We start from the raw sequence: 24,293 nt of genomic DNA on the forward strand, positions 1-24,293 counted from the left end.
CCCATGGAGACTTTACTTTTGTTCTTTCTTGTTTTGTTATTGTAATCAAAAAGAAGGGTAGTTCTGGCTGAAAGTATCTGTTCTACATGTATGGAAAAACAAATAATTATAATTAGAATAAGAAAAAAATGTTGGTTTTCCATATCAGCTATGTGCTCATCCTTCTAATGTCAGTATAGGGCTTCAGCTGGTTTGATTAGTGCTTTGTAGAATCCCTGGGTGTAGAGAGGTCACAGATGGCAACTTTTGGAGTTGCAGACAGCATTAAACAGTTGTCATAATATAGGCCCTGATCTGGACTGACCCTTGTACCTGCACAAAGTTCTATTGGCTTCCCCATGCAGCAGAAGGGCCTTGTCACTTGGTGGTGGGATTCCTCTGTGGCAGGAGGCTCATCCAAAGAGAGCTGGAGAAATCCCCCTGGCTGGCTGGGAAAGGAAAGAGCTCAGATAGTCGAGTCTCCCTGCTCCACATGGTCACTGGTAAGCCTTGGTTTTTTTCCTTAATTATAGCCTCTCAGTGCAAAACTAAAAAATAATGTTCAACTACTCTTGTGCATAATGGCTGTTGCTTTCTCCCCACTCCTGCTTGCTATTCTGTATGTTGATTTTAGTTCTCAGTAGCCATCTATCTTCCAGGAAGGGTGAAAAACAAGCTTTCATTCTCCCCTCCCCCCTTCTTGAAGCGAAACAATATTATTTGGCTTCTACTTTAATATGTAAAGATTTATACTCGCTGTTACCAGAATTCCAGTCCCTTCCCCACCACCTCCAAGCTTAGTCAAACCCCAAATGCATGGGGGTTTAGAAAGTGTTTTAAAGACTTCTTGCCTCACTGTTTATGATGCTCGGCTGTGGTGCCTTCAGATTATCACAGCATGGGTAAAATAATATTCACTTCCTTGCCTACATCCTATTACTGCACCCCAGAAAGCCCCATCACTTAGTCTGATTACTCAGGGGGAAAGTGAATGACACACAACCCTCTGAAACTAATAAAAACTGTTGTGGAGAGATTAAAAAGGTACCTTAATTCATTTTGACATGACTTCTGGTTTGCTGGTACTCGTTGACTTGAATAGTTATTAATCCATGATTTGCAATTGGGTGCACATACCCCTCCAAAAAAACCTCAAAACAACCCCAAACCGAAAACCAACCCCCTCCACACACGCACAATTTACTCTGAACTTCTTGTTGTTAAATATTATGCTGCCTCAGGAATGAAGCAGTGGAACTGTGTTCCTAGCTGGAATATTTAAGGGGAATAGTGGGACAAGATTACACTACTGGTGAATTTATAACAATATGGCAAGTCAATACTCGCACAAAGGTTATTCCTCTAGCTAACTTGTACATTTTTACACACACACACACACACACACACACACACACACACACACACACACACACACACACACACACACACACACACACACACACTTACTTTCCAGTCCCTTATGTGCTTTACAATCCCTAACACTCTCTCCTTCAGAGCACTGTGGGGGAGGATAGAAACCTCTTAGCATTATTGCCTGGCTTTTTCTAACAAAGAACAAGAAAAAGACTCTCATCAAGCATGAATAGAAGCAGTGACAGGCTGTTGGGACTAGAATGAACCCACCCTCCCTGTACTGTGATATTTCTGTTTTCACTTGTCATTATCAATATAGTCTCAGTTCTCTTTTTTTCCCTCCCCCTCCTGCAACTCGTAAAAGATTTCCTCATTCTTTCCTAGTAGCTGAAACAAATCTTGCTGTAGTTTTTAGCTTCCTTCTACAGGGCTAATTTACTCACTGTGGTTATACTGTGGTCGCCGAATGCTAGTTATATTGAAGGGACTGCTCCCTTATCAAAATAAAAAGAAATCCATTTGATATTAAAAAAAAATTCTCTCTGACCTTTCAGAAACATTTTTCTTCACCCTCCCACCCCCCGAATCCTAGGAACACAGTCACCTGTAGGAAGGGAGCTTTCCAATAGCGTATATTAGGTTATCTGGTTAATAAACACTTCCAGTCTGAATGTCAGTGGTTAAAATAGCTAGGGGCCAAAAGGTACCATTTGGAGTCCTAACTCTGACCAGATTCCATCTCAAGCCAATATTCCTATTGGAGAGGGAGGGAATTTGTTTTTGTTGGGCTCTAATTCCCTTAAGAGCTGTTGCAAATCACACCTCAAATCAGTAGGAGTTTTATTGAGTACGGATCAGGGCCGGCTCCAGGCACCAGCCGACCAAGCACGTGCTTGGGGTGGCACCTTTTAAGGGGCGGCCAACGTTGGGGTGGCGGGGGGTGCTCGCGGTGTTTTTTTTGTTTTGTTTGGTGGGGCGGCGCTCAAGCGGCTTTTTTTTGTTTCGGTGGCGTGGCGCTGGGGGGGCAGGGGCTTCGGCGGCGCGGTGCTGGGAGGGGGTGGAGCTTTGGGGGGTTGGGTGGCCCGGCCCAGCGCACTGGGGGTTTGGGTGGCCCGGCCCAGCGCTCCGGGGGGGAGGGGCGGGGGTTTGGGCGGCCCGGCAAGGCACTGGGGAGGGCGGGGCTTTGGGCAGCCCAGCGAGGCGTTGGGGGTGGGGGGGTCGGTGGCGCTCGGGGGGGTGTGCTGTTACGGCGGGGCAGCGCTCTTCTTTTTTGCCTGGGGCGGCAAAAAAGTTAGAGCTGGCCCTCGTACGGATGGTATTGAGTATAGAAGGCTCTTGAACAGTAAACGGGGGTACGGGTTTTTTTTTCAAATCCCAGTGCAGATTATTACAGGTCATTTTTCAGATTTTAAGACTCTGGCCAGCTTCGGTTCTCATTTGGCCCTTTGTATTTCTGCATACGTTGTGCACACTGTGTTAAATAGTAATAATAATTAGTACTTTTTATAGCACTTTCCAGGCAAGGATCTCAAAATGCTTTACAGTCCTCACAACATGTCTAAGAAGTAGCATCTTGGTTTATACCAAAACAAGAAGATTTGTGTGAAGGTAAATAAGGACTTGAAATGGTCAGTATTTTGCTTTTGAATCCATAAACCTTGTTGTCACTCCAGCAGACGTGTGTGTGTGTGTGTGTGTGTGTGTGTGTGTGTGTGTGTGTGTGAAAGAGGGGGAAATTAAAGGATTTTTACCCTATTTATGCCCATTCCAGAATGCAACCTTAACTATGAAGTAGTAACAAGTGCCTTCACACCACCCATTCTACAGGTGGATGGAGAGATCTTAAGTCGCTTGCCCAAGATTCCACAAGTCACAGTCAGAGCCAAGAATAGACCTTGGGAGACCTAACTCCTAGCCAGTTGCTTTAAGCATCAGTTGCAGTAGCCAATCCCCTCTTTCTAAAATCGCATAGTATCTGTCAGATATGGACTTCAAGATATCTGGCGGATGACAGCAATGGGATTGATTGAATGTGCCATCTAGCTTAGCCCTCTGCCTGAGCAGGGTTCTCCCCTGGGTTTTATTATCCAATGTATTCAATCCTCTCTAGAGTCAGGGATTCCATCTCCTCACTCATAGAAAGATTTTTCTAATGTGTAAGCTAAGTTTTTTCCATTCCCGGCTTTCAAGCCATCGAGCCTTTTTGCCACAAATTTTTCAGCCCCTGCAGCTAGTTCCCCACCTCCTCACAAGTCCTTGAGAATGGCATAAACCGGGAATGATGGCTTCAGACTGTACAAGGAAAAATGATGTGAGGTTCCCGTTTGGGAGCTAATCCGGTAGTCAGCAGAAAGGCTCCCGTTGACTTCAACAGCTGCTGGGCCGGGCCTTAAGAGAACTGCACTGTGGAACCGTTGTTTATAAGCTGGAGTAAGAGCAATTTCAAATGAGTCAGATGCCTGGAGGTTTGCAAGTCTCCATGACACGCTGATTGCTGCTACAGCAGTGTGAAAGTTTTGTAATGAAACCATGTGAGACCTACCAGGCTTCACTGCAAACCCAACACCAGAGCTAAATTCATGGAGATTCACAAATCTTTCAAGAGAAACTTGGGCAGTTTTTGGTTTCAGACAGGGCCAGTGTAACCACTAGGTGAACTAGGCGGACGCGTAGGGCGCCAAGATTTGGGGGCACCAAAAAGTGGTGTCCGGCATCCCGGGAGTCAACTGAGCAGGGCAGGGTGGGGAGCAAGGCCTACATAACATACCCACCCCCGCGCAGGACAGTCAGTGGGAGCCTGCGGTGGAGCAAGGAGGAAACAGCCGGCCAAGCGTGGTGACCAGCGCGGCTAGGGTGACCAGACAGCAAGTGTGAAAAATCAGGACGGGGGTGGGAGGTAATAGGAACATGTGTAAGAAAAAGACCCAAAAATCGGGACTGTCCCTATAAATCAGGACATCTGGTCACCCTAAGCGCGGCCGAGGGATGGACGGAGCCATTGAGGGAGGCAGGAGTCCTGAGCTCAGATGAGCTTCGCCCTCCAATGCCCTGCGCCTGGGGTCAGGCGCAGCCACCTCCTGGGGCGAGGGAAAGTGAAACTAAACCCCACAGTGCGACGGAGGGGAAAGGGCTGGCACAGATGCCGCTTCCAAACACCGACCCCCCCCCCCAGTGGCACTGTGCCAATGTAGGGAGCTGGCCCTGATCCCCAGGAAGATCCTCACCTGCTCCCTGGGAGAGCCCGGCTCTGCCCTCCTTGCCCCTGGGTCCCCCCCCCCGGAGGGTGAAGTACTCAGAGCCTGGGAACGTTTAGAGAACTTGCGAGCTGGGGGCATTCCCAGCCTCCTCCTTGCTCATAGGTTCCCCTGGGCCAGAAGGGACCATTGTGACCAACTCCTCTGACCCCCTTTATTAATTCTAATGAACAATGCCACATGATGCAGTATTCATTTTTGAAAGTTTATAATAAGCGATGCTCCAGGGGGAGCGGAGGGGGGGTGCAAGGTGGAAGTTTTGCCTAAGGCGCAAAATATCCTTGCATCGGCCTTGGAGATGAGTCTTGCAATGATCTTATGGGTTCCTTCGTGCACTGAGCACAAAATGCCCTGAGCCCAAGGTGAACCCCTCCATGTGAACTAAAAGGGATGTGCTTTGCACAGCTGCACATGCAACCCAGGTTTTGGCAAGGCTGGGTGTGCAGTTGCCATTGATATCCCAGTAATAATGCTGTTGCAATCACCAGCCAATTGACCTAAAAATCATCCGCAATTTGTCCATTCCAGCTGGGAAGCAAGAAAGACAGTCAAAGTTCTGCTCTGAAAAGTGATTAAAAATGGCATCGTGGGGTTCCATGTTTACTGTGCCTCAGTGACTCCAGCAATTGGAACTGAGGACCTGATCTTAACCATGTACTAGGAAAGTCAATGCTTCTCACTGTGCTTAGTCCTATTGCAGTCAACAGGATGACTCATGATGGTAAGTGCTATGCTGAAGAAGGCTACTCTACGGCTTTATAGTGAGTGTTGCAGAATCAGGCTGTTAACCAAAAACTTTGTCAATGAGCAAGGTATACTAGAATCCAGCTACCTGTCCTAGAGCTGTGTTCGCTATGCAGCACTGTCAAGGATAAAAGAGGAGTATTTGATACTGAAGTCAGCGGGGCTGATACTAAATTTTCACAGGGAGCAGACTGGTTGCGTGAAAAAGCTGTTAGGAAGAAGGATAGGCTTGCAGGTAAGCCACAGGGCTAGGACTCAGCAGATCTAGTTTCCGGTCTTGGCTCTACTACAGACTCCTTAGGCAAGTCAGTTCTCCATCTGTAAAATGGGGATGGGAGCACTTCATGTCTCTGCCTTTTGTTTTTCTTGTACTGTACACTCTCGCTCTCCCTTTCTATGTTTATATACAGTGCATAGCCCAAGGGGGCCTCGAGCTGTTACTCTAATGCTCACGCTAGTTTTCTACATAGTCACTTACAAAAGCAGGCATCTTGACTTCTTTCACATCAGGGACATGTGCCCTCAAAGCCTCTCTCTGGTGCTCATATGCACACGTCTGAAGTGACCAATGCCCTGAACACGTTTCCAGCTTAGTGAGTTATCTATAAATCTGCCAAGAGGGAACCAAGGAGCCAGAACCATTCTGCAGAGCAGCGATCCTGTGCGTCTCTAGTCAAGTGGAAATGCGGTAGCTAGCAACTCCATCATGTGCTTACAAGGGAGAGGGATTGAGAGTGGAAGATTTTTAAGGTCAGCATCATCCATTCAAGGCAAGAATAGAAGATCTGACCTTTTTCAAATGGTAAGCTTTGTCAGTGGTCCCACTGGGAGTTTTACCCAGGTGGCAGCTTAAATGTCACTTGTGGTAAACCAAGGGATTGGAATCAGTTAAACCTTTTATTTCCCCTCACAGGGCAGCATTCGGAGCTTCTAATGAGGCTACATATTTTCTTAAAAATGAAAAAGTAGATTAATTCCCTATTCTTCTACATAGCAACCCTATTACCCCTATTTTATAAACACTTTAGATTCTGGAGGTTTCTGTTTTTCTATCGATGCACAAGGATTTCTATATAACTCCAGTTAACACTCAAGCATTAATTTAGTGGCATAAATCCCCTGTGTTTATTGATGGGAGAATAGACCCCCTATGGGGATTACATTGCTTCCAACACATTCGATTCCAGTTGAATACCTGCAGTGTAAATTGATCCAAGTGTGCTGTCCTCTTAAATTTTAGTCATCTTGGCCCATTGCATCACTTACTGTGTTTATATTTCAGCGCAGCAGTACAAAGCTAAAATGAAATGGCTGCACACGAGGACCCAATCCTGCCCTCATTGAAATCAGTCATGAGTCTCTTCTCACTCACACAGGTGGTTACACCAGCAGAACTCCATAGAGCTACTCCTGATTTACACTGGAGTGAGTGAGAGGAAAATCAAGTTCCATGGGAGTTAAAGGAGCTCAGCACCTCACAGATTCAGGCCCATGTATTGCATGAGCAGATTTAATACCAGTGTTAAAAGCAAATGGGAAACAATTAAATTACAACATCTTTCCTTTGGGTTTGGTCACGAGGCTGCATTACTAATGATTTTTCTTTGGATTACAAACCAGGGTGATGTAGTCCGGGCTGGAGTAGTAAACGCTCCCTTGCATTTGAAAGAAGCTGATTTCCTAAAACTGAGTGGTCTGCCAGGAGCATGCTTTCCCTGCATACAAAGAGTGCGTGCGAAGAGACTCGGGGTTTGGTCAGCAGCGGCTGCATCTGAAATCATGAATGCCGAAACAAGTTCTTTGGAAATCATTCTTGCTATCTCCATGTAAGTTTGCATGGTGTTTAGCAGACTGTTGAAATATACAGATTCCTGTCCAAAATCTGAGGACCAGAGCAGGGTGTGTAGGTGTTGCTCAATGACCAAACAAAGGTGGAGATATGACCTAGCGTGAGGCTAGGATGTAGACAGCAAGGAGCGTTTCACCCTCGGCTCTGTCAGTCTCAGTATCCCAATGGAATCACAGCTGTTGCTTCTAGTTGCTGAGTTGGATGCTGTCTCTGAGGTTTGGCCTGTTAAGGGCTTTAAAAACTAGGGTCAGGAACTTGAAACTGCTCTGCAGTCTGTTAAGGAGTCCGTTAAAAGAGCAGAGCATGTTTGCTGTGTGTGAAACAAGGGTAGTGGATTCAGTTCAGTTCCAAGTGGACCAGTGTTCACAGCACAAAACCACCCGAGGCCAGAACTGGAAGCGCTGGCAGTTTCAGCAGAGAGGCTAAACCACGGAGACTGAGAGCACGCTGCTCGCTGCCTTGAGTTACGCAGGCTGAGGCATGTGTGCAATGCTTGCACCGCTGCTGTCCATGCTATACTGGCTTTGTGAACTTCCATTTCCCAGTGGTGTCAATACAATACCTTTCAATGCAGCAACTGTCCCATTTAAAAAAAAATAGAGATGGGAACATTTATTTTAATTCTAACAACACTATTCCCGCCAACAGGTCATTCCTGAGGCCCAAAATAGCTTCCTTATCTCGAAGTGCTGATTTCTGGCCTTTTACTTGCTCCCATGTATCCTCCTCACACAGTTCTTTTGCACCACAGAATGGATGTGCTGGCTGCATGACACTGGTCACCAAACCATTAGAACCAACAAAACACCCATCGGTCTACGGCTGAGATTTGACTGATGTGAATTCCAAATGTGATTGTGAAGATTCATTCCATTTTCACCCCTGGAATGTATAGTTGAACAACAGGCTCCTCGGTGCAACGCACACTGATGTGCTATTCTTCTGCACAGCAGCATCAAAGGAAAAATGCAAAGGAACTTCTGTGGCTAAGGGGAGATGCATGGAAGAAAGATTATTTTTCAGCTTTTGATGCTCAGTTAGCAGAGGCCTCCATATTCTTTGCTGGTGGCGTCACTGTAGCCATAGGAGAGAGGACGAGCTTGGGACACTGTGAATCTTCACAAGCCCAGATGAGGATAATCATCTGGAAATCCCTGCATCCCATCTGTGTAAAACAATGCGCAAATAATGAACAATAAACCCTGCCACTGATTTTTATGGCATCAGAATCAGGAAAGGGATTTCCTGCTAGAGGGAAAGCTTCAAGTGCAAAAGGAGAGTCTGTTCGCCACCACTGCCCCATTCCTAGGCACAAAAAGAAAAGCAAGAGAAATTAATAGAAATACATAAAAGAATGGAAAGTGGGATTTTCTTTGCAACCGCCACAATAACTATGTTTGAAGATTGTTAGGTGGGGAGGGGAACCTGCCTCCTTAAGGCTGTTTTTGCTTCAGTACATTAGGAAAGTTCTTCAAGAACAACAAGATCTGTGTGAAAATGTGACCCCTGAAATGCTGCCAGTTCCACTGAAAGGAATTGAGCTGCCAAGCCAGTGCTGGCCAGGCAAGTTCCAGATGCCTGGAGCAAGCTTTCTCTTACCCAAAGGTTCCAGGTTTTCAAGCTGTCTTAGAGAACAGTCTGTAAAATAGGCTTGTACAGTCTGTCCTCCTTTTGAGTTTTTTGTTCTCTGGGCCAGCTTGTCCTCTCAGTTACAACTCCACTGACATCACTGGGGATCACACTGGTGCCAGAGGAACATTTATTATTATTTGTATCACAGTACTGCCTTGGAGCCCGAGTCCTGGACCAAGCCTCTGTTGTGCGAGGTGCTGTCTAAACACAGAACAAAAGGACGGCGCCTTCCCCCAAAAGCTTACAACCGAAGCCCCCTGCGTTCTCCACAAACATGTTCTGTGCTTCTCCATCCAGATCCGAGGCTTTATGACTCCCCGTGGTGGAGGCAGCGGAGAGTGTGTGTGTGTGTGGGGGGGCTACATTCCTGCAGGTGAAATACCAGTTAAGGGTAATGCAAATGAGAGGATGGTGTGCTTCCTTTTGCATTCACATTACACAAAAATCTGAGATCCCAGACATGAGCAAAGGCAGAACAGAGCTGAGTCTTTAATCTTTAAAACCTATTTACATGATTAAAAGGATCCTGCCTGGAGAAAAGCAACTCTGGCTATTTATATCTCCATTCTTTCCCCCACTCCCCTTTTTATTTATTTTTTATTTTTTGCTTCCAGAAAATACTGCAGTCTTTGTACATCTGAAAGGCCACGACTAGCTGCCATTAATTTTAATGCTAAATCCTCATCAGCATTTCAAAACATTATGAAAACCTCTAAGCAACTGTCTTCTGCTAGCTTGAAAATATTGCAGGCAGCAATCTAAATAATGTTATAAGTGCCACAGTAAGTACAAGAGCACATGCTGGAAAGAAAAGAAGAAAAATAAAAGGCTTCAGACCATCAGGAATGTGTCAGTTCTAGAGAGAAGTCATAAATGGATTGCAAGGTTCCATAGGTGGTGCGTCTGATTGAGCTGCGCCTCACTTACACAGAACGTACCAAATTTTAAATGCTGCTGTTTGCAGAAGCCATCTATTCCATGAACAAGTGCATACACAACTTACATTTATTCAGTGTCATTTAGGCAAGCAGAGGTAATCAAATGCAGTGGGATTTGGCCAGGGCACTGATATTAAAACTCTCTTAAGCTTTGCTTTCAAAGAGGATGGAAGCCAGTCAAAGTGAAATCAGTGTACATTCGTCAAGCAAATTTATGACCCGGATTCAAGAGAGCATTCCTTAGTCAGGAAAGCATTAGATCCATGCTTAACTTTAAATACATGTTTAGGACTTGAGTATATGCTTAATGTTAAGCATTGTGCTTAAGTGATTTCCTGAACAGGGATGTGCTTCAGCAGGTGATCGAGTGCTTTCTTGAACTAGGGACTAAAAATTCCATATGTGTTTAGTTCTTTAAGGTCCACATTAAGCAGCACACTTAAGCACAGGCTTAACTTTGGCTTCAATGGGACTTAAGGATGTGCTTAAAGTTAAGCAAGTGCTCTACTGAGTCAGGGCCTAAAACTGGCTCTATTTTGTGACTGGGATTTTTGTGGAACCTGTTCGAACATTATAATTAAAATGTAAACCCCATGCCAACTCGGGGGTTGGTGAGAGAAGGTGGAACTGTTTCAATATTGTTTTAAGGATATGAATTTCATAGGAACTATGGCCCAAATTGTAATCTCAGATATATCCATGTAAAACTGGAATGACTTCATTGCAGTCGTCTGGTCGGCATTTGGCCCCAGTGAGTCGATGTTGTTCGGTCAGTGTTTTTATTGAATTGGACAGCTGGAGAAATGTTGCTGTGAACACTTATTTACATTGTGCTAGTGCCCAGAGTGTTCCGTGAGCTGTACAAGCACAGAAAGTAGGATTTTTTTAAAACTCAGCATTAGACTAACTCTGCTTCCACTGTAGTCAATGGAAGTTGTATCGTTTCAACCAGAGAAGAAATTGGCCAAAGCTGAGTGCTCTTTGTAGGTGCAGGCATTTGCCTCTGGGCACATAGAGCAGGTTGAAATGTGGTGTTGGTTATTTTTGTTTAAATTTTCCTTCGCAACAATTTTCATTTTTTGCTTCGATTTTCTGATTTATTTAATGACACTGAAAATTTTCATTTCCCTCTCTGCCTCCCTCTACCGCCTCCTACGTTAAAACAGGCAGGAAGTTGCAAACCTAAAAAACAGTTAAAAAATTCAGAAAAATTCCATGAGAAAATGAAAAATTGTAATTTCTCTCCAAGTTTTCCATGGAAGATGCTGATCATTTTTCAACCAGCGCTAGGCAGCACATTGCAAGCTAGGAGCTATGGTTCTCTGCACAAGAATGTGAGCGCAGACTAACAAGCTCTGTTGCAGCTGGAATTAGCTCCCCCCCCCTCCCATTTCCTTTGAAAAAACATATTCAGAAGAAACTGAACCCTGAGCTGAATAACTTTCACCTGCTCCTGAACTTCCTCTCTTTCTGACTAAACATTAGGTTTAAGTATCATCAGCACAGTGACCCCTGAAGAATACATCAGAATGCACTTGAGGTCAGAAAAGCATGTCTTTTATTTATTCAAGTATTTGAAAAAAATACCCACTAGACTCGACGCTTGCAATAAATCACCGTGAGGGTTAGTTGAAGGCTGGAGGTGCGAGCTACATTTTTCATCGCAGCTCCTCGTAGCCAAGGTGCGTTGTCAAGGCTATTTAACCTTGGAAAAGCTCTTCCACTGTACAGCTCTCCGTGGTGGTGTCATTAAAGTTGATGGGTATAACTGACCACAAAGGCTAGCACTCTGGCTCCTACCTGATTTTTCCCAAGTGTTTGTGCAGTGTGGTTATCCTGACCACACAGCGGACTAATCAGCATTCTAGCTGACAAATACTGTCATGGCTAAGTGGGAGATGGTGCTTCTGCTAAAACAAGCAGTGAGCCTGGGGGCACATCATGCTCAGAGAGTAGTGTTAAGGATTAATATTAATGCACTCCCCACTCAATAGGGGCCTTATCCAGAGCCCACTGAAGTCAAGAAGTGTCTCTCTACTGCCTTCTGTGGATTTGGATCAGGCCTCAAAGGTGTTTTAGCATTTTTTTTCCCATCCAGTGTCCATTATATTAAAAACCATTGTAATTGTTTTTAATTATTGACACCAATGTTTAGTGTAAAAAGCATACGCTTTGTCCAGCATAATTCCCCCACCCATTGCAATAATCTCTTTCGAATTCCCACCATATCACGAGCTAAAACACTCCCCAACTCCTTCACCCTTTTGCCCCAAACTTACTCCTGAAGGCCTCTGGAATTACAGACCTGGCTTCTTCCCCCACCCCCAAAGGAGTGAGGAGAAACACAAACCCATGTTAAACTTGGATGTGCTTCCACCACTTCCTCTTCTTCTCCAGGCCACACTTCCTCTCTGCATGCCTCAGTGCCCCCAGCTCCTTCCAGATTGCATGCACCAACTCCTCCAGAGAAGCCCCTGACAGGGGGTTCATTTGCTGTCACAAATGACACCACCTCTCACTTTGCCTTCTAGAGGAACTTACATAGGGCCGTGCTGATGAGATAGAGGGTCTCCCCCTCCCATTGTGTAAAAATCCCCATATCCGCATTATCCCCTTGCTTGGCCTAAAATAACTGGTACTTTCAACACTCTGGCTAATCTCACCTGCACCTTCTGGGCCCACAGGCATTCCTCCAACAGATGCTTCACCTCTGGCCACAGCTGTTGCCTGGGACACACCCAGTCTTGGGTTTTCTGAATCATTAACATTGCTGCAGGTCTTGTAACACTGCCATCTTCCACACCTATGTCCTCAGTGCTCTGATACTATTCACATTCAATGTCCTCACCATTAGAGTCAACAGGTCATGGGATTCTCCCACACAATCAGAAGATGCCACCAGCAGTGCTCAAAAAAGGATGTTCGATAGGCCTCCCCCTAGAATCAGGCATTTATCCCTCCACATCTTCATTGTCTCAAATCTCCCTCCTGCATTCACCCTTCAATTCATAGCAAGCTCCCTCTCTTCTTACTCTATGCTTTCTTATTAGCTCTTCTCAGCTGTTTATGTTTCCCTGTCCCCATGGCTTGTGAATACAGATCCTTCCCACTGGCTGGGGACTAAGTGAACTGGTGCGATTCCACCACTGGACATGACTGATCAATAATGACCAAGCCAGATGTCCCCACCAGCTCCCTTCCCCCTTTCTCTTGAGGGAACTCTTGTTCCCCAGTCAGGGAGATTATTCTGTGTTTGCCCAGTTGATCAGCCTTCTCCAACCCCACTTGTTCCTCCTCCTCCTCCTCTTCTATGTCCGGTCTGATTCGTCCCAACCTGCTCGCTTTCCTCTGCTCCATGTCCACATTCACATCTCTCCTGCATGCTGCCATCAAACCAACCTCCATATAAGTAGCATCCACCTTCACTACCAGCCCCATACGAGGCGCTCTCCTAGTGGCACTTGGGGTGCTGCTCACTGCACCCCAGGCCTCTGCTGTTCCTCTGGCACTGCAAACTCACTGAGTAACCGGGAGGGAGTTAATTAGGCAGGGAAGCACCTGGGCATGATGAAAGGAAGATATTTACAGGGGGTGGCGTGGCCAGGCTCAAGAACAGAGGCTCCTGGGGAGGGGAACAGGCCCCAGAATGCCGGAAGAGACAGCACCTAAGGAGAGGCTATTCTGAGGAAGCGTTGTTGCAATTTGACCTCTGTGGGAACCTTGATCCAAGAGGAGAGACCCTTCTCCGGCTGATGACAAGAGGCCCTGGCTCCAGAAGAGGGTTCTGGGTCAAGAGGGCCTTGCTGATAAGCAACCTGGATAAGAGTGGGATTAATGGACTAAAGTTAACTGAGCCTAGGGTGACCAGACAGCAAATGTGAAAAATCGGGATGGGGGTGGGGGGTAATAGGAGCCTATATAAGAAAAAGACCCCAAAATTGGGACTGTCCCTATAAAATCTGGTCATCCTAACTCACCCCCTTCCCCCTCCAGCTAGAGATGCAGTGGTGGAGGCCTACTAGCCTAACGTTCCACCTGTCGGTTAAATAAACTAGGCCCCCGAAAGGGGCACTGTTCAATGCACATACATCTCATTGGACTTATTGAAGCCCACTAGCTTTTTGTTGTAACACCTCCTAGTTTGACAGTAGCCCTTGTAACATTAAATGGTTAATGTTTCAGATGGCGGGGCGGGGGGTGGGGAGAAGGGGACCCACCCAGGAGGACACATTAGGGATACATAAACAAGGTAGTTGTGTGATCCTTAGTGAAACAGTACTGTTAGAAAATATTCCCAGCAGATATTTGGACAGCCTTGGGTACAACTGCAAAACCAACATTTCAACATAGGAAGATACATATTCATAATGGATTGCAATTTACCAAAATACACAGAGGGCCTCAGCTTTGTCAGTGTGCATTTGTTCTGTTAGAAATACATCTCCCTGAAAGCCAGATGTCAAAACTAGCAGTAGAACTTTTGCAATGCAGGGAGAGAGGCTGACATCTCAGAGCTGGTAGTCCAGTGGTGTTCATGGCATCAGAGAGCCTTTGTGTTATTAAGTACAGGGGAATCACATCAGCTGTTTGTTTTTGATTATCAATGGTGTGAAATCAGTACATTGTGGTTTGGGGCAACAATTTGCAATCAGTGCGGAGGTGAGATCTTGGATTCTTCCCCTTTTCTTTCTCCTTGTGCTTCACTTGTTCCCATCTGGTAAAATTTCAGGAAACTGTAACTTATGTTTGAATTCCGGAGTCAATGTCTGAGGAGTGCAATGGGGGATTGATGTGTTAGGGGCAGGCACTTGGAATGCTATTGGATGTTTCTGAATAGCTACTGAAGCAGGCAAAATCTTTTCATATTATCATGGTTTTGAATGTGTTTTTTCTTCCCAGTGGTTTCAGCTGCTTTGTTTGTTTGTTTGTTTGTTTATCTTTAACTTTATGGACCCAATGTCGCCCTTGTGTTTTATCTCATCTCTTTCGCTGTGCTCATGTTTAGATGCCAGCTATTGATCCAGTGCATTGATTAGCTTGACTAAGGGGGGAGAGATAGCTCAGTGGTTTGAGCATTGGCCTGCTTAAACCCAGGCTTGTGAGCTCAATCCTTGAGAGGGCCACTTAGGGATCTGGGGGCAAAATCAGTACTTGGTCCTGCTAGTGAAGGCAGGGGCTGGACTTGATGACCTTTCAAGGTCCCTTCCAGTTCTAGGAGATAGGATATCTCAATAAATGTGCATGGATGTAAGCCCGTACCAAACTAACGGCCCAATCCTGCATGGCACAATGTGCTTATTGCAAATTGCCAGGCAGCCTCATCTTCTACTGGCTTGCCAAGATGTTTAGTTACTGACCTAAGCGTGAGTCATGTTCACTCAGAGCCTCACAGGTTTGTCTCCTAACATATTCCCTAAGGGGTAGGTTGTGCCTTAAAGGACATTCATAAGTAGTGGGTGGTGTGGAGCTGCAGCAAGGGGAGATAAGAGAGGGAATGTGGGGAGGGAACAGTGCCTCTCTGAGCATCCTGCTGCACCAGAGGAGTGCATTGGCTGCAGCATCCTGTAAGAATATGGAGCTTGCTTCCCCTGGGTCAATAGAAATAGGAATGTGGCTATGGGCCCACTTCATTCCTGTCCCCTTTGGGGGTGATGATGTCATCTGTGGAGCGCAGGGACTGTAAGTGTCCTTGACCCTTGTGTGGGGCACATGGATGGGGTCCCTTGTAAAGGGGTTCCCTCCCCTTTAAGTACTCAAGGGCCATAGCTAAATCCCAGCCCAAAGCCTACAGAAACCAAGACACTCAAGACAGACTCTAGAGTTCCATGGAAATCTCTGCCGAATACTACTGAGTCTCCTACTCCAGCATATGTCCCTCATGCTACCCAGGAAGTGGCTCATATCTTCGGATGATTGCAGGATGATACTAGGGACTGGGGAAGTCGCTAGTAGTCTAAGACTATGGTTTATTTTATTTACTTATACGCCTTTCTATGGCTCGCCTCACTAACAGCTGAGCACACACAAAGCAATTTAACTGCCAGGAGCTAGGGAAGTGATATCCCTATTTTAAAGTTGAGGAAACAGATATAAAAGGATTAGGTGACTTGCCCCAGGAACATCTTGGCAGAACTGGGAATGGATTTCATTCATTGTCCGGAATTTCATTCTAGTCCCTTAAACACAAGGCCCAATGTGCTCCTGTAGAGCACCTGAAAGCTAGATAGCTAGTTATCGCCGTTGACCTCAAAGCATTGAGGGGCCTTGCTGACACCAGACAAATTTTCCTAAAGTTTGCTACTGTTGGTGCAGTCCCACCATTGGCAGCAACAGCTGGATTGATGGTGTAGAAATGAGGTCTTTGAGACCTACCTACCCTGAGCAGACTTAGATGATGACATGATAGTTACAATGCCTGCGCCTGTTCTACTCTAGAGCTCCCATAGGTTCATGGCAGTAGCTAAGGTGGGAAAAAGGCTGGTGTAGACACCTTCTCAAGGCTTGGATTCAGAAATCCAGTATGGCCTAGTGGATAGAGCTCTGGACTGGAACTCAGTTTTATCCCCTGCTCTGGCCTGGTGGGTGACCTTGGACAAGTCACATCACTGCTCTGTGCCTCAGTTTCCCCCCCCCTGTAGACTGGAGATAATGATAGTGGCCTCCTTTGTGAAGTGTTTTGAGCTCTACGGATGAAAAGCACCATAGAAGAGCTAGGTATTATTATATTAATCCTCAGCAAAGCACGTAAACATGTGCTTAAATTTAGGTAGGTTCTTAAGTACTTAGATTTTAAGCTCTTGGGTCAGGGACCATCTTCTTCTCCTGGGTTTGTACAGCCCCTAGCAACATGGGGTCCTGGGCCATGACTCGGCCTCCTCAGGTGCTAGGGTAATTCAAATAAGTGCTTTGCTGGATAAGGAGAGACTTCACGTGTATCAATGGTTTGCTGAGCTGGAGCCCTAGAAAGGAAGGATTCCTTAGGTGAGTCACAATGTATAAATATCTCTGGCATGAGCGTAACTAAGGCTGCCGTGCTGTCACCCAGCAGAGTCAGCAATAAGAAGGCTTTCTGAATTAGAGAAAATCTTGGCTATACTTAAAATGTGGCTGTGATAGCAAAACGTACAAAATGTTCTTTGAAAAAGCAGCTGTGACTATTTTATCTTTCTCTGAAAAGATAAGTAATTGTGAGAATGTTTTTTTTCTTTTTTTTTTTTTAAATCAGGTTTAAACAGCAATTTCCTTTCCGGCACAGGAGGTATTTAAACATCCGTACCTTGAACTGGTTAAAAAGAACTGTAGCTTAAGATTTACATTGAACTGAACAATAAATCATAATGAAACTGATTGAAGGCAGGAGTTATGATGGGAACAATTCCGCAAACCAGTAAGTCCAAGCTGGTACTTTGGTATCAAAAAGGGAAGTTTGCATTTGTATGAAGCTTAATTACTGGGGCCAGAAAGGTCTAGTGGTTAAATCTAGGGTGGCAGTTGTTTTTTTACATGAGAAGGAATATGAATGTTTAATGTTGTGTTGCCTTGTTTTACTGGAGGAAGTCCTGGGGGTGCCAGATATGTAATGTGATCTCTCACACTTTAACGGAAGGACTTGGGAGGTTGGATCTTTAACAAAGAAACCCTTTCTCCTTAACAAAAAACCCCAAAAGAACAAGGGTAACTTCTCCCCCTGCCCCACACTTTGTATGTCACTTAAAGAAAACAAAATCTTCGAACCACCACACATCCGAGCGGACACATGCCTGTTCACGGGCCTGATCATGAGAGATGCAGAGGACCTGCCTCTCCCACTGAAGTCAATGGGAGGTGCAGGTGTGCAGCAGCTCTTAGGATCAAGCCCTTTACAGAGTAACTCGCTGTAATCATCTTTCACTCTGAGTCCAATACTGTTTTACAATCAAGGTTAACTATGAGACGCTGACTGTTTAAGTGCTAATGAGTCTAACGGGCTGTGTGCCAGTCTCATTTTTGCAGGCTGTTGTGTGAGAAGATCTAGCAGTCACCTAGGTAGGCTGACTTTGGATTGTTATTTTTAATTCCATTCTGCACCACGCAAACACAAAGAAAATGACTTTGGTCCACCGTGTGCCTCCAAGTTGCTGGCTGAGTATTGTTAATTTAACCCTTGCTCATTGGTGGCACTTATGTTTGGAGTACTATCCACACCGCTGCTACTGTAATCAGTCTCTAACCTCCACAGCAGACATGCCAAACTCGCGGGGTGTGTGTGTGCAGAAATTGGGCTTGTTTTTGGCTTAATTGGCTTGTGAGTTGCTTGTTGGTTAGTTTTTGGCTTGTAGCTTGTTGCTCATTTGGCTTGTAGCTTTTTTTGATTGGCTCCAGGCAAGGGGCAAGGCGAGGGGAGAGTCAGGGGTGCACAGCGGGCCCACCACAGTCCCAGATTGCACGCCGGGGGATCTAGTCACATAAAGTGTTGGGTTCTTAGGGATTGGCTTGTTTTGGCCTTGTTTTGAAATGGGATTAGCTTGATTTTTGGCTCATTGTGAAAATCGGGGGGCTTATTTACCGCGTGAAAGTTGGCAACTGTGCTCCACCGTGGGGTCTCAAGGGTCTAAATCCTTATCTTCATGCAGGTAGTGACAACCCCCTCGTGTTACGTTTTGTAAACACTGATTTGTGACCTCTCCTGTGGTTTAACTTGAAGCACGCAAGTAAAGTACAAATGACACTGGTCAAGTGACTCAATTACAAAGAGTCTCTCTAGAAACGGATGTTAAATGGATAGGACACTGCACACTTCACTAGGGTTTTCCATCAAGGAGGTGTTAGAGGAAATAATAGGGTCTAGGGCAGTGGTGGGCAAACTACGGCCCGCGGGACCCTCCTGACTGGCCCCTGAGCTCCCAGCTCGGGAGGCTAGCCCCTGGCCCCTCCCCCGCTGTTTTCCCTCTCCCGCAGCCTCAGCTCACTGCGCCGTCGGCGCAATGCTCTGGGCGGTGGGGCGGTGAGCTCGTGGGGCAGCGCAGCTGCAAAGCCCAGCCTGACCCGGTGCTCTGTGCTGCGCGGCTGCCTGTCCTGGTGCAGCCACACCACCAGCCACCGGTGCTCTGTGCTGCGTGGTGCGTGGCCACTGGTGCTCCAAGTAGCGCGGTAAGGGGGCAGGGAGCAGTGGGGGTTGGATAGAGGGCAGGGGAGTTCGGGGTGGTGGTTGGGGGTGGGAGTGTGGATAGAGGTCGGGGCGGTCAGAGGGCGGGGAACAGGGGGGTTGAATGGGGGCAGGGATCGCAGGGGGGCAGTCAGGAAGGAGGGGGGTTGGATGGGGCGGCGGGGGTTCTGGGGGCAGTCAGGGGACAGGAAGCAGGGGGGTTGGATAGGGGGTGGGGGCCGGGCTATGCCCCCCCCCCCCCAACTGGCCCTCCATATAATTTCTAAAACCAGATGCAGCCCTCAGGCCAAAATGTTTGCCTGCCCTGGTCTAGGTCCTAGTTCTATTAGTTCAATGTCCCTACTGATAGAAAAGGAGAGGGGAAAGAATTCCTTATTTCCTGATTTTTAGCAAATAGAAAGAAGTACAGGGAGAAAGGAATGAGCAGGATATTATTTATTTGTCTTGCGCTGGTGTCTAGAAGCCCAGTCATGGACCAGGACCCTATTATGCTAGGCGCTGTACAAATCCAGAACAAAAAAGACAGTCCCTGCCCCAAAGAGCTTAAAATCTAATAGCCAGGAAAGAATAATAATGTAAAAGTATGTTACATAAATAGGCAGCCCTCTCCCATCGATCCCTCCCCTTCTTAGCTAGCCCTTTCCTAAATTGCCCTTGTTATTCATATTGGTTCAGCTAAATATATTGTTCCGCTCTTCTTCTTTGTAATGTCATGATTCTCATTGCACCATATGTGTTTTTATCTCCGCAAACAATAAAAACCTTTGAAACAAAACCGGCCGTGACACAGAGACTAATTTAAAATACAAAAGTTTGTAAACATTTGTAATGTAAGCCTTGTAAGCCCCAGGCAGCTGAGTGTGGTAGCGGGATTGTACGTCCTCATCTGCATTGTTTTCAGTTTGATTAAGGATAAAGGGGATCGCTAATGGTATACAAAGGAACACAAGCACGCTGTAAAACAAATGGTTATCTCACGAAATGAGGCACAACCTGCAGGATGAATAACTTCAGGGATAAAGACTCAGGTCCAGATCCACAATCCAGGCATTGATGTCAGTGGAAGTTAGGAGCCTAAATGTCTTGGGGCCTGAGTGCTGTAAGCTTCTGTCCCGTAGAAAACTGTATGGAGGGAGCAGGGAGCTGTGGAAAGATGCCTGAGGAAGAAGGTTCTGTCTAAACAGCAATTTCCTTTCTGGGACAGGAGGTATTTAAACATCCATACCTTGAACTGGTTAAAAAGAGTGTACTGATAATGCAGTTTTGTAGCTTCTGATTTACATTGAACTGACCTGCCATAGAGCAGGCGGTGGATGCCGTCCAAAGGCCTGCTCTAAAACCCCCACAGCTATGCTGAGGGATGTAGAGTGCTTGCAAAGGCCAGAACTGTAGGTCTCTGAAGCAAAGTGCAGGGTCAGGGGAAGCGGGTCATAGGGTGGCTGGCCCCAGTAAATGAAGCAGATCCAGCATCCTTGTGCCAGTTTGGCCAATTCAGAGGGTGGGCCAGCACCTGGGGCTGTCAAGGATCAAGGAGAATCTGACAGGGAGGTGGGGAGGACTGGTGAGAGAGGGACCTGGCAGTCAGAAGGACGAAGTCTCTGCAGGCTCTCCCGGGAAAGCAGGAGGAATTATGAGGAAGCCAGTGGAGAGACTAGCTGAGGTTCCTGAATCAAAGCCAGGACTGGGAGGTTGACAAGGGCTGAGAGGGAGGAGCCAGTGGAAGGGTGAGCCTGCTGACTGAAAGCCAGTTCTAGGATGCTGAAAAGGGCTGAGGGCTAGGAGCCAGTGGAGGGGCGAGCCTGGTGACCTTCCTGAGCCACTGGCAGAGAAGGCAGGAGAGAGCTGAGGGCTCAGGCCAGCAGAGGGAGGTGCTTGCTGGCCCTTGGAGCCTGAGAGCTGAAGCTGGAGGGCCAGAGAGGGCTGAGGTCTGGAGTGAGGTATGGTGAGGGGTGTCTGAGCTTGGGGCATGGTGCTGGGTGCTAAGGTACTTGAGGTACGATCTGGACTAGGGTGCTGAGACTTGTTTTGTTATGGCTTATGTGCAGTGGGCTTTCTTCTGTAACAAAGTAACCCCACAAGGGCTATTTGTACTAAGTTTGAATTTGTGGACTATTTCTGAGAACTCTGAAAGAAGGAAACGGAGGCAAATGTGCTTCAGTCGGGCCTGCTCTATTATGGCGGGTGGTTTCCTTTAAACTAAACCTCTTTAAAACTTCCGACTTGTTCCTCTCCAAAGATGCGATCAATTGTAGGAACCCTAGTGAACAAAAGACTCCAAGCAGTTGCCAGAATCTTAGCCACCTTGTCATCTAGACTTGCTCCCTTTTCTCCTGGGGAGCTTGGTTTCAGGACAGATTTTTAGCACAGCACATATAACATCCTGCAGGGCCCTATGATTTTCCTTGACTTCTTTTACCTGGCTGCTCACCACTGATTCTGTGAGACCTACGGATGATACGCCCCCATGACACTGCGCATTGCCACAGAGTGGGTGGAGGAAAGCAGGCCACCTAGACAATTATCCACTGTGCAAGGGGGTTTCACCTTTTTTTTTTTTTGAATTGTCTGTTTCAAACTATTCACCGCTGCATTATACAGTGGAGGGAAGCATATTGCCCATGGAAAGAAGAGTGAAGTGCAATTGGGAATACAGTTGGTATCCTGAGTCAGCAACGGAAAATCCACCAGAGAGGTGGTGACTTGCCTGGGATGAGAGAGAAGGATGAGGTGTGTGGAGAACAGCCTGGGGGATGGGTGGGAACAGGAGGAATGACTCTGACTCTGAATATGCTGTTTGAGGAGGAGAGAAGAGCTGTTTTGCTTTGCATGGTTTATGGGCCTGGACATGGCCCCTAATTGTGCCGATCATGTAACCCGTCTAGAGACCCAGTTGAAAGACTTGAAGACACAGAGCCCCTCTTGGGTGCCTGGCTCTCCCTGCATTTCTTCCTTTACCTGCCTTGCATTGTGGAAGTCCAGGAGGGTCAGGCTGAGGACACAGCTTCCTGCCGATACCTTCCTTGCTGCTTGTGGAGTCGCCTGGAAGGGGCTGCCAGGTGAAGACAATGGAATTGTGTCACTTACACCAACTGGAGTCCTGGCCCACAATTCTGACTCAGGAGAACAGACTTAGAGATCAGCTCCCACTGAGTGCCTTGGGGGCGGCACAGGTGTGACTGGTAAATCAGCATAGCTCCACTCAAGTCAACAGAGCTACACTGATTTACACCAGCAGAAGATTTGACCCAAAAGGAGGCCTGGCCAGGGCTGGGGATGTGGCCTCCATGGCACTGCTCAGGAATCTTGGGTTGAGATCTGCTCCCGGGCTTGTCTCCAACGTATGGCCGCATAGCCGGCTGGCTGGCCCTCGGTACTTTTAACGTTCAATAATTGTTTTTAAAAGGGTTATAAACACGAGCAGGTGTTGCAATGCCCAAAGCATCGCTAACATCTTTGTTTCATTTCCTTGAAAGCCTTTTTGAAACTGAAATGCATTTTTTTTTATTCCCTCTAGATAAATTTTCTGTACGATTGGGGAAACCATATCTCCTAACTCCACTGAATGCTTCTAACATGGTAGTGCTTAGTACGACTTCTGGCATATTGATGTTGGCTCTCCAACTAGACAACGTGCCAAGCTGTCCTGGGGGGCCTTAATTATCGCAACTTCAGGCTGGTGTTGCCTGCCTACGGCACAATCCCACAGCCTAGAATGAACCCTGAAAACACTTAATTAAATGACATTCCACAATAGATTAATGTGTCAGAAACTCAAGATCCAGAAAAAGGATATTGCAGGAGGAGCAGCAGCAGCAGCAGATGCTCTTTCCCTTCAGGATAACATCCTGACAATCTCTTTCAACTTGAGCATCTTCAAAAAGCAGCAGTGTGAGATCAATGTAGGATAGTCATTTGGCTTTTTGGTTTGTCCACATAGTGATGCGTAGAGACCTTGTTCTGGACCAGATCCTCTGTGATCATGAACTTCATTGTAGCTTTGCTGATTTGCTCCACCTGAGGATGCGTTCCTGATCGGTCACCAGTTATAACCGCGCAACTCCCAATGCGCTCAAAGGGAGTTGAGTGGCTTTAACTAAGGCAGTATTTGGCCCCATATTTTTCACCTATAATCATGGGTGAATTGTGGCCTGATCTTGAAGTATGCTCATGTGAGTAAGAATTGCAGGGTAAATCTCCAGCTAGTGTAAATCGGTATCATTCCATAGGCTTCACATGGAGTTAAGCCAATTGATAGTAACACTGGATCTGGCCCTGTCAGCATAGGGATTTGCAGGGTTGGATCCTTCAACCATCTTTTTCCAAAGTGACCAGTGATTTTGTGTGCCTCAGTTTTTTGGATGCCCAACTTGAGACATGGGCTCGATTGTCCAACGTGTGAGCACCCAGAGCTCCAGCTGAGTTTCTGCTCAGCCCTTCTGAAATTCAGGGCCAACATGTCTCTGAGACAGTACCAAAAATCAGGGCCCACTTTTGAAAAACCCTAAATCCAACCCCCATCTAGCAGGCAGGTGGCTACAAGGCATTGCACTGTGTGCAATATGCAGCATCAAGCTGCATTAGAAACCCCCTGGGGAGCCAAAGTCTAAGTACTTTGCAACTACAAAAGCTCTGACTAAAATGCTGTAAATATTACATTGTACAGACTGGCACTGAAATCTTCACAACGCTGTTCAGAGCAAGGAAATGACAGTGAGTGGCACACATGCAGCACACACAGAGCAAATCTCTTACAAGGGCCAATTTGTAAAGGCAGTTATCACTAATATTGTGTTCTATCATATTATTCTTCAATTATTTGCTCCAACAGCTCTCTTGTCTTGGCTTAATAAGCCGGTTCTGCAGAAGCTATCCGGGATTGATTTCCTTTCTGCAAAGAGAAGTGGATCATGGTTGGATTTCGTGACATTTCTGCAGGCTTAGCTTGTTTGTTTGTGCTTTTTCCCCCCCAGTCCTGTGACATATTTTAGGCAATTAAACTATAGGATGGAAATTAATGTAATGCTTGTGTTAATGTCGGAGCAGGCACCGGGGGAAAAATACACAAAAGGAAAGCCATGCTAACCAGATCAGTGACATTGGTTGCTGGCAAGGTGACTTGTCAGTTTAGTGGCTCTGGTTAAGAATTAGAATCCACCAAAGGGGGGAAGGAGGAGGGGGTGTTGCTAGGCAGCGCAGTGGGTAAATGCATTAGCCTCATACCTCTAGAGACCTTAGGTTTAAGTATTTCTTATCTTACAAGTGAAAGGAGTTTAGTGGTTCCAGCCTAATCCCTAGTGCATATTTTGTCCACATTATAAAATGTACCACATGATATGACACAACTGGCAACCTCTGGCGTGCGGAGAGACAAGGGGTTC

General features: G+C 46.5%; 1 long non-coding RNA gene across 1 annotated transcript in view; it reads left to right on the top strand.

The window, feature by feature from the left end:
* The first annotated feature begins 374 nt into the window (after positions 1-374).
* Positions 375-24,293, top strand: part of LOC128824876 (uncharacterized) — a 189,177-nt gene continuing 165,258 nt past the window's right edge. The window contains exon 1 of the long non-coding RNA XR_008442535.1: positions 375-482. This is a non-coding gene — a long non-coding RNA (uncharacterized LOC128824876). The remainder of the gene's footprint in view (positions 483-24,293) is intronic.

Source organism: Malaclemys terrapin, chromosome 16 (genome assembly GCF_027887155.1).
Source record: "Malaclemys terrapin pileata isolate rMalTer1 chromosome 16, rMalTer1.hap1, whole genome shotgun sequence".
Lineage (NCBI taxonomy): Eukaryota > Metazoa > Chordata > Testudines > Emydidae > Malaclemys > Malaclemys terrapin.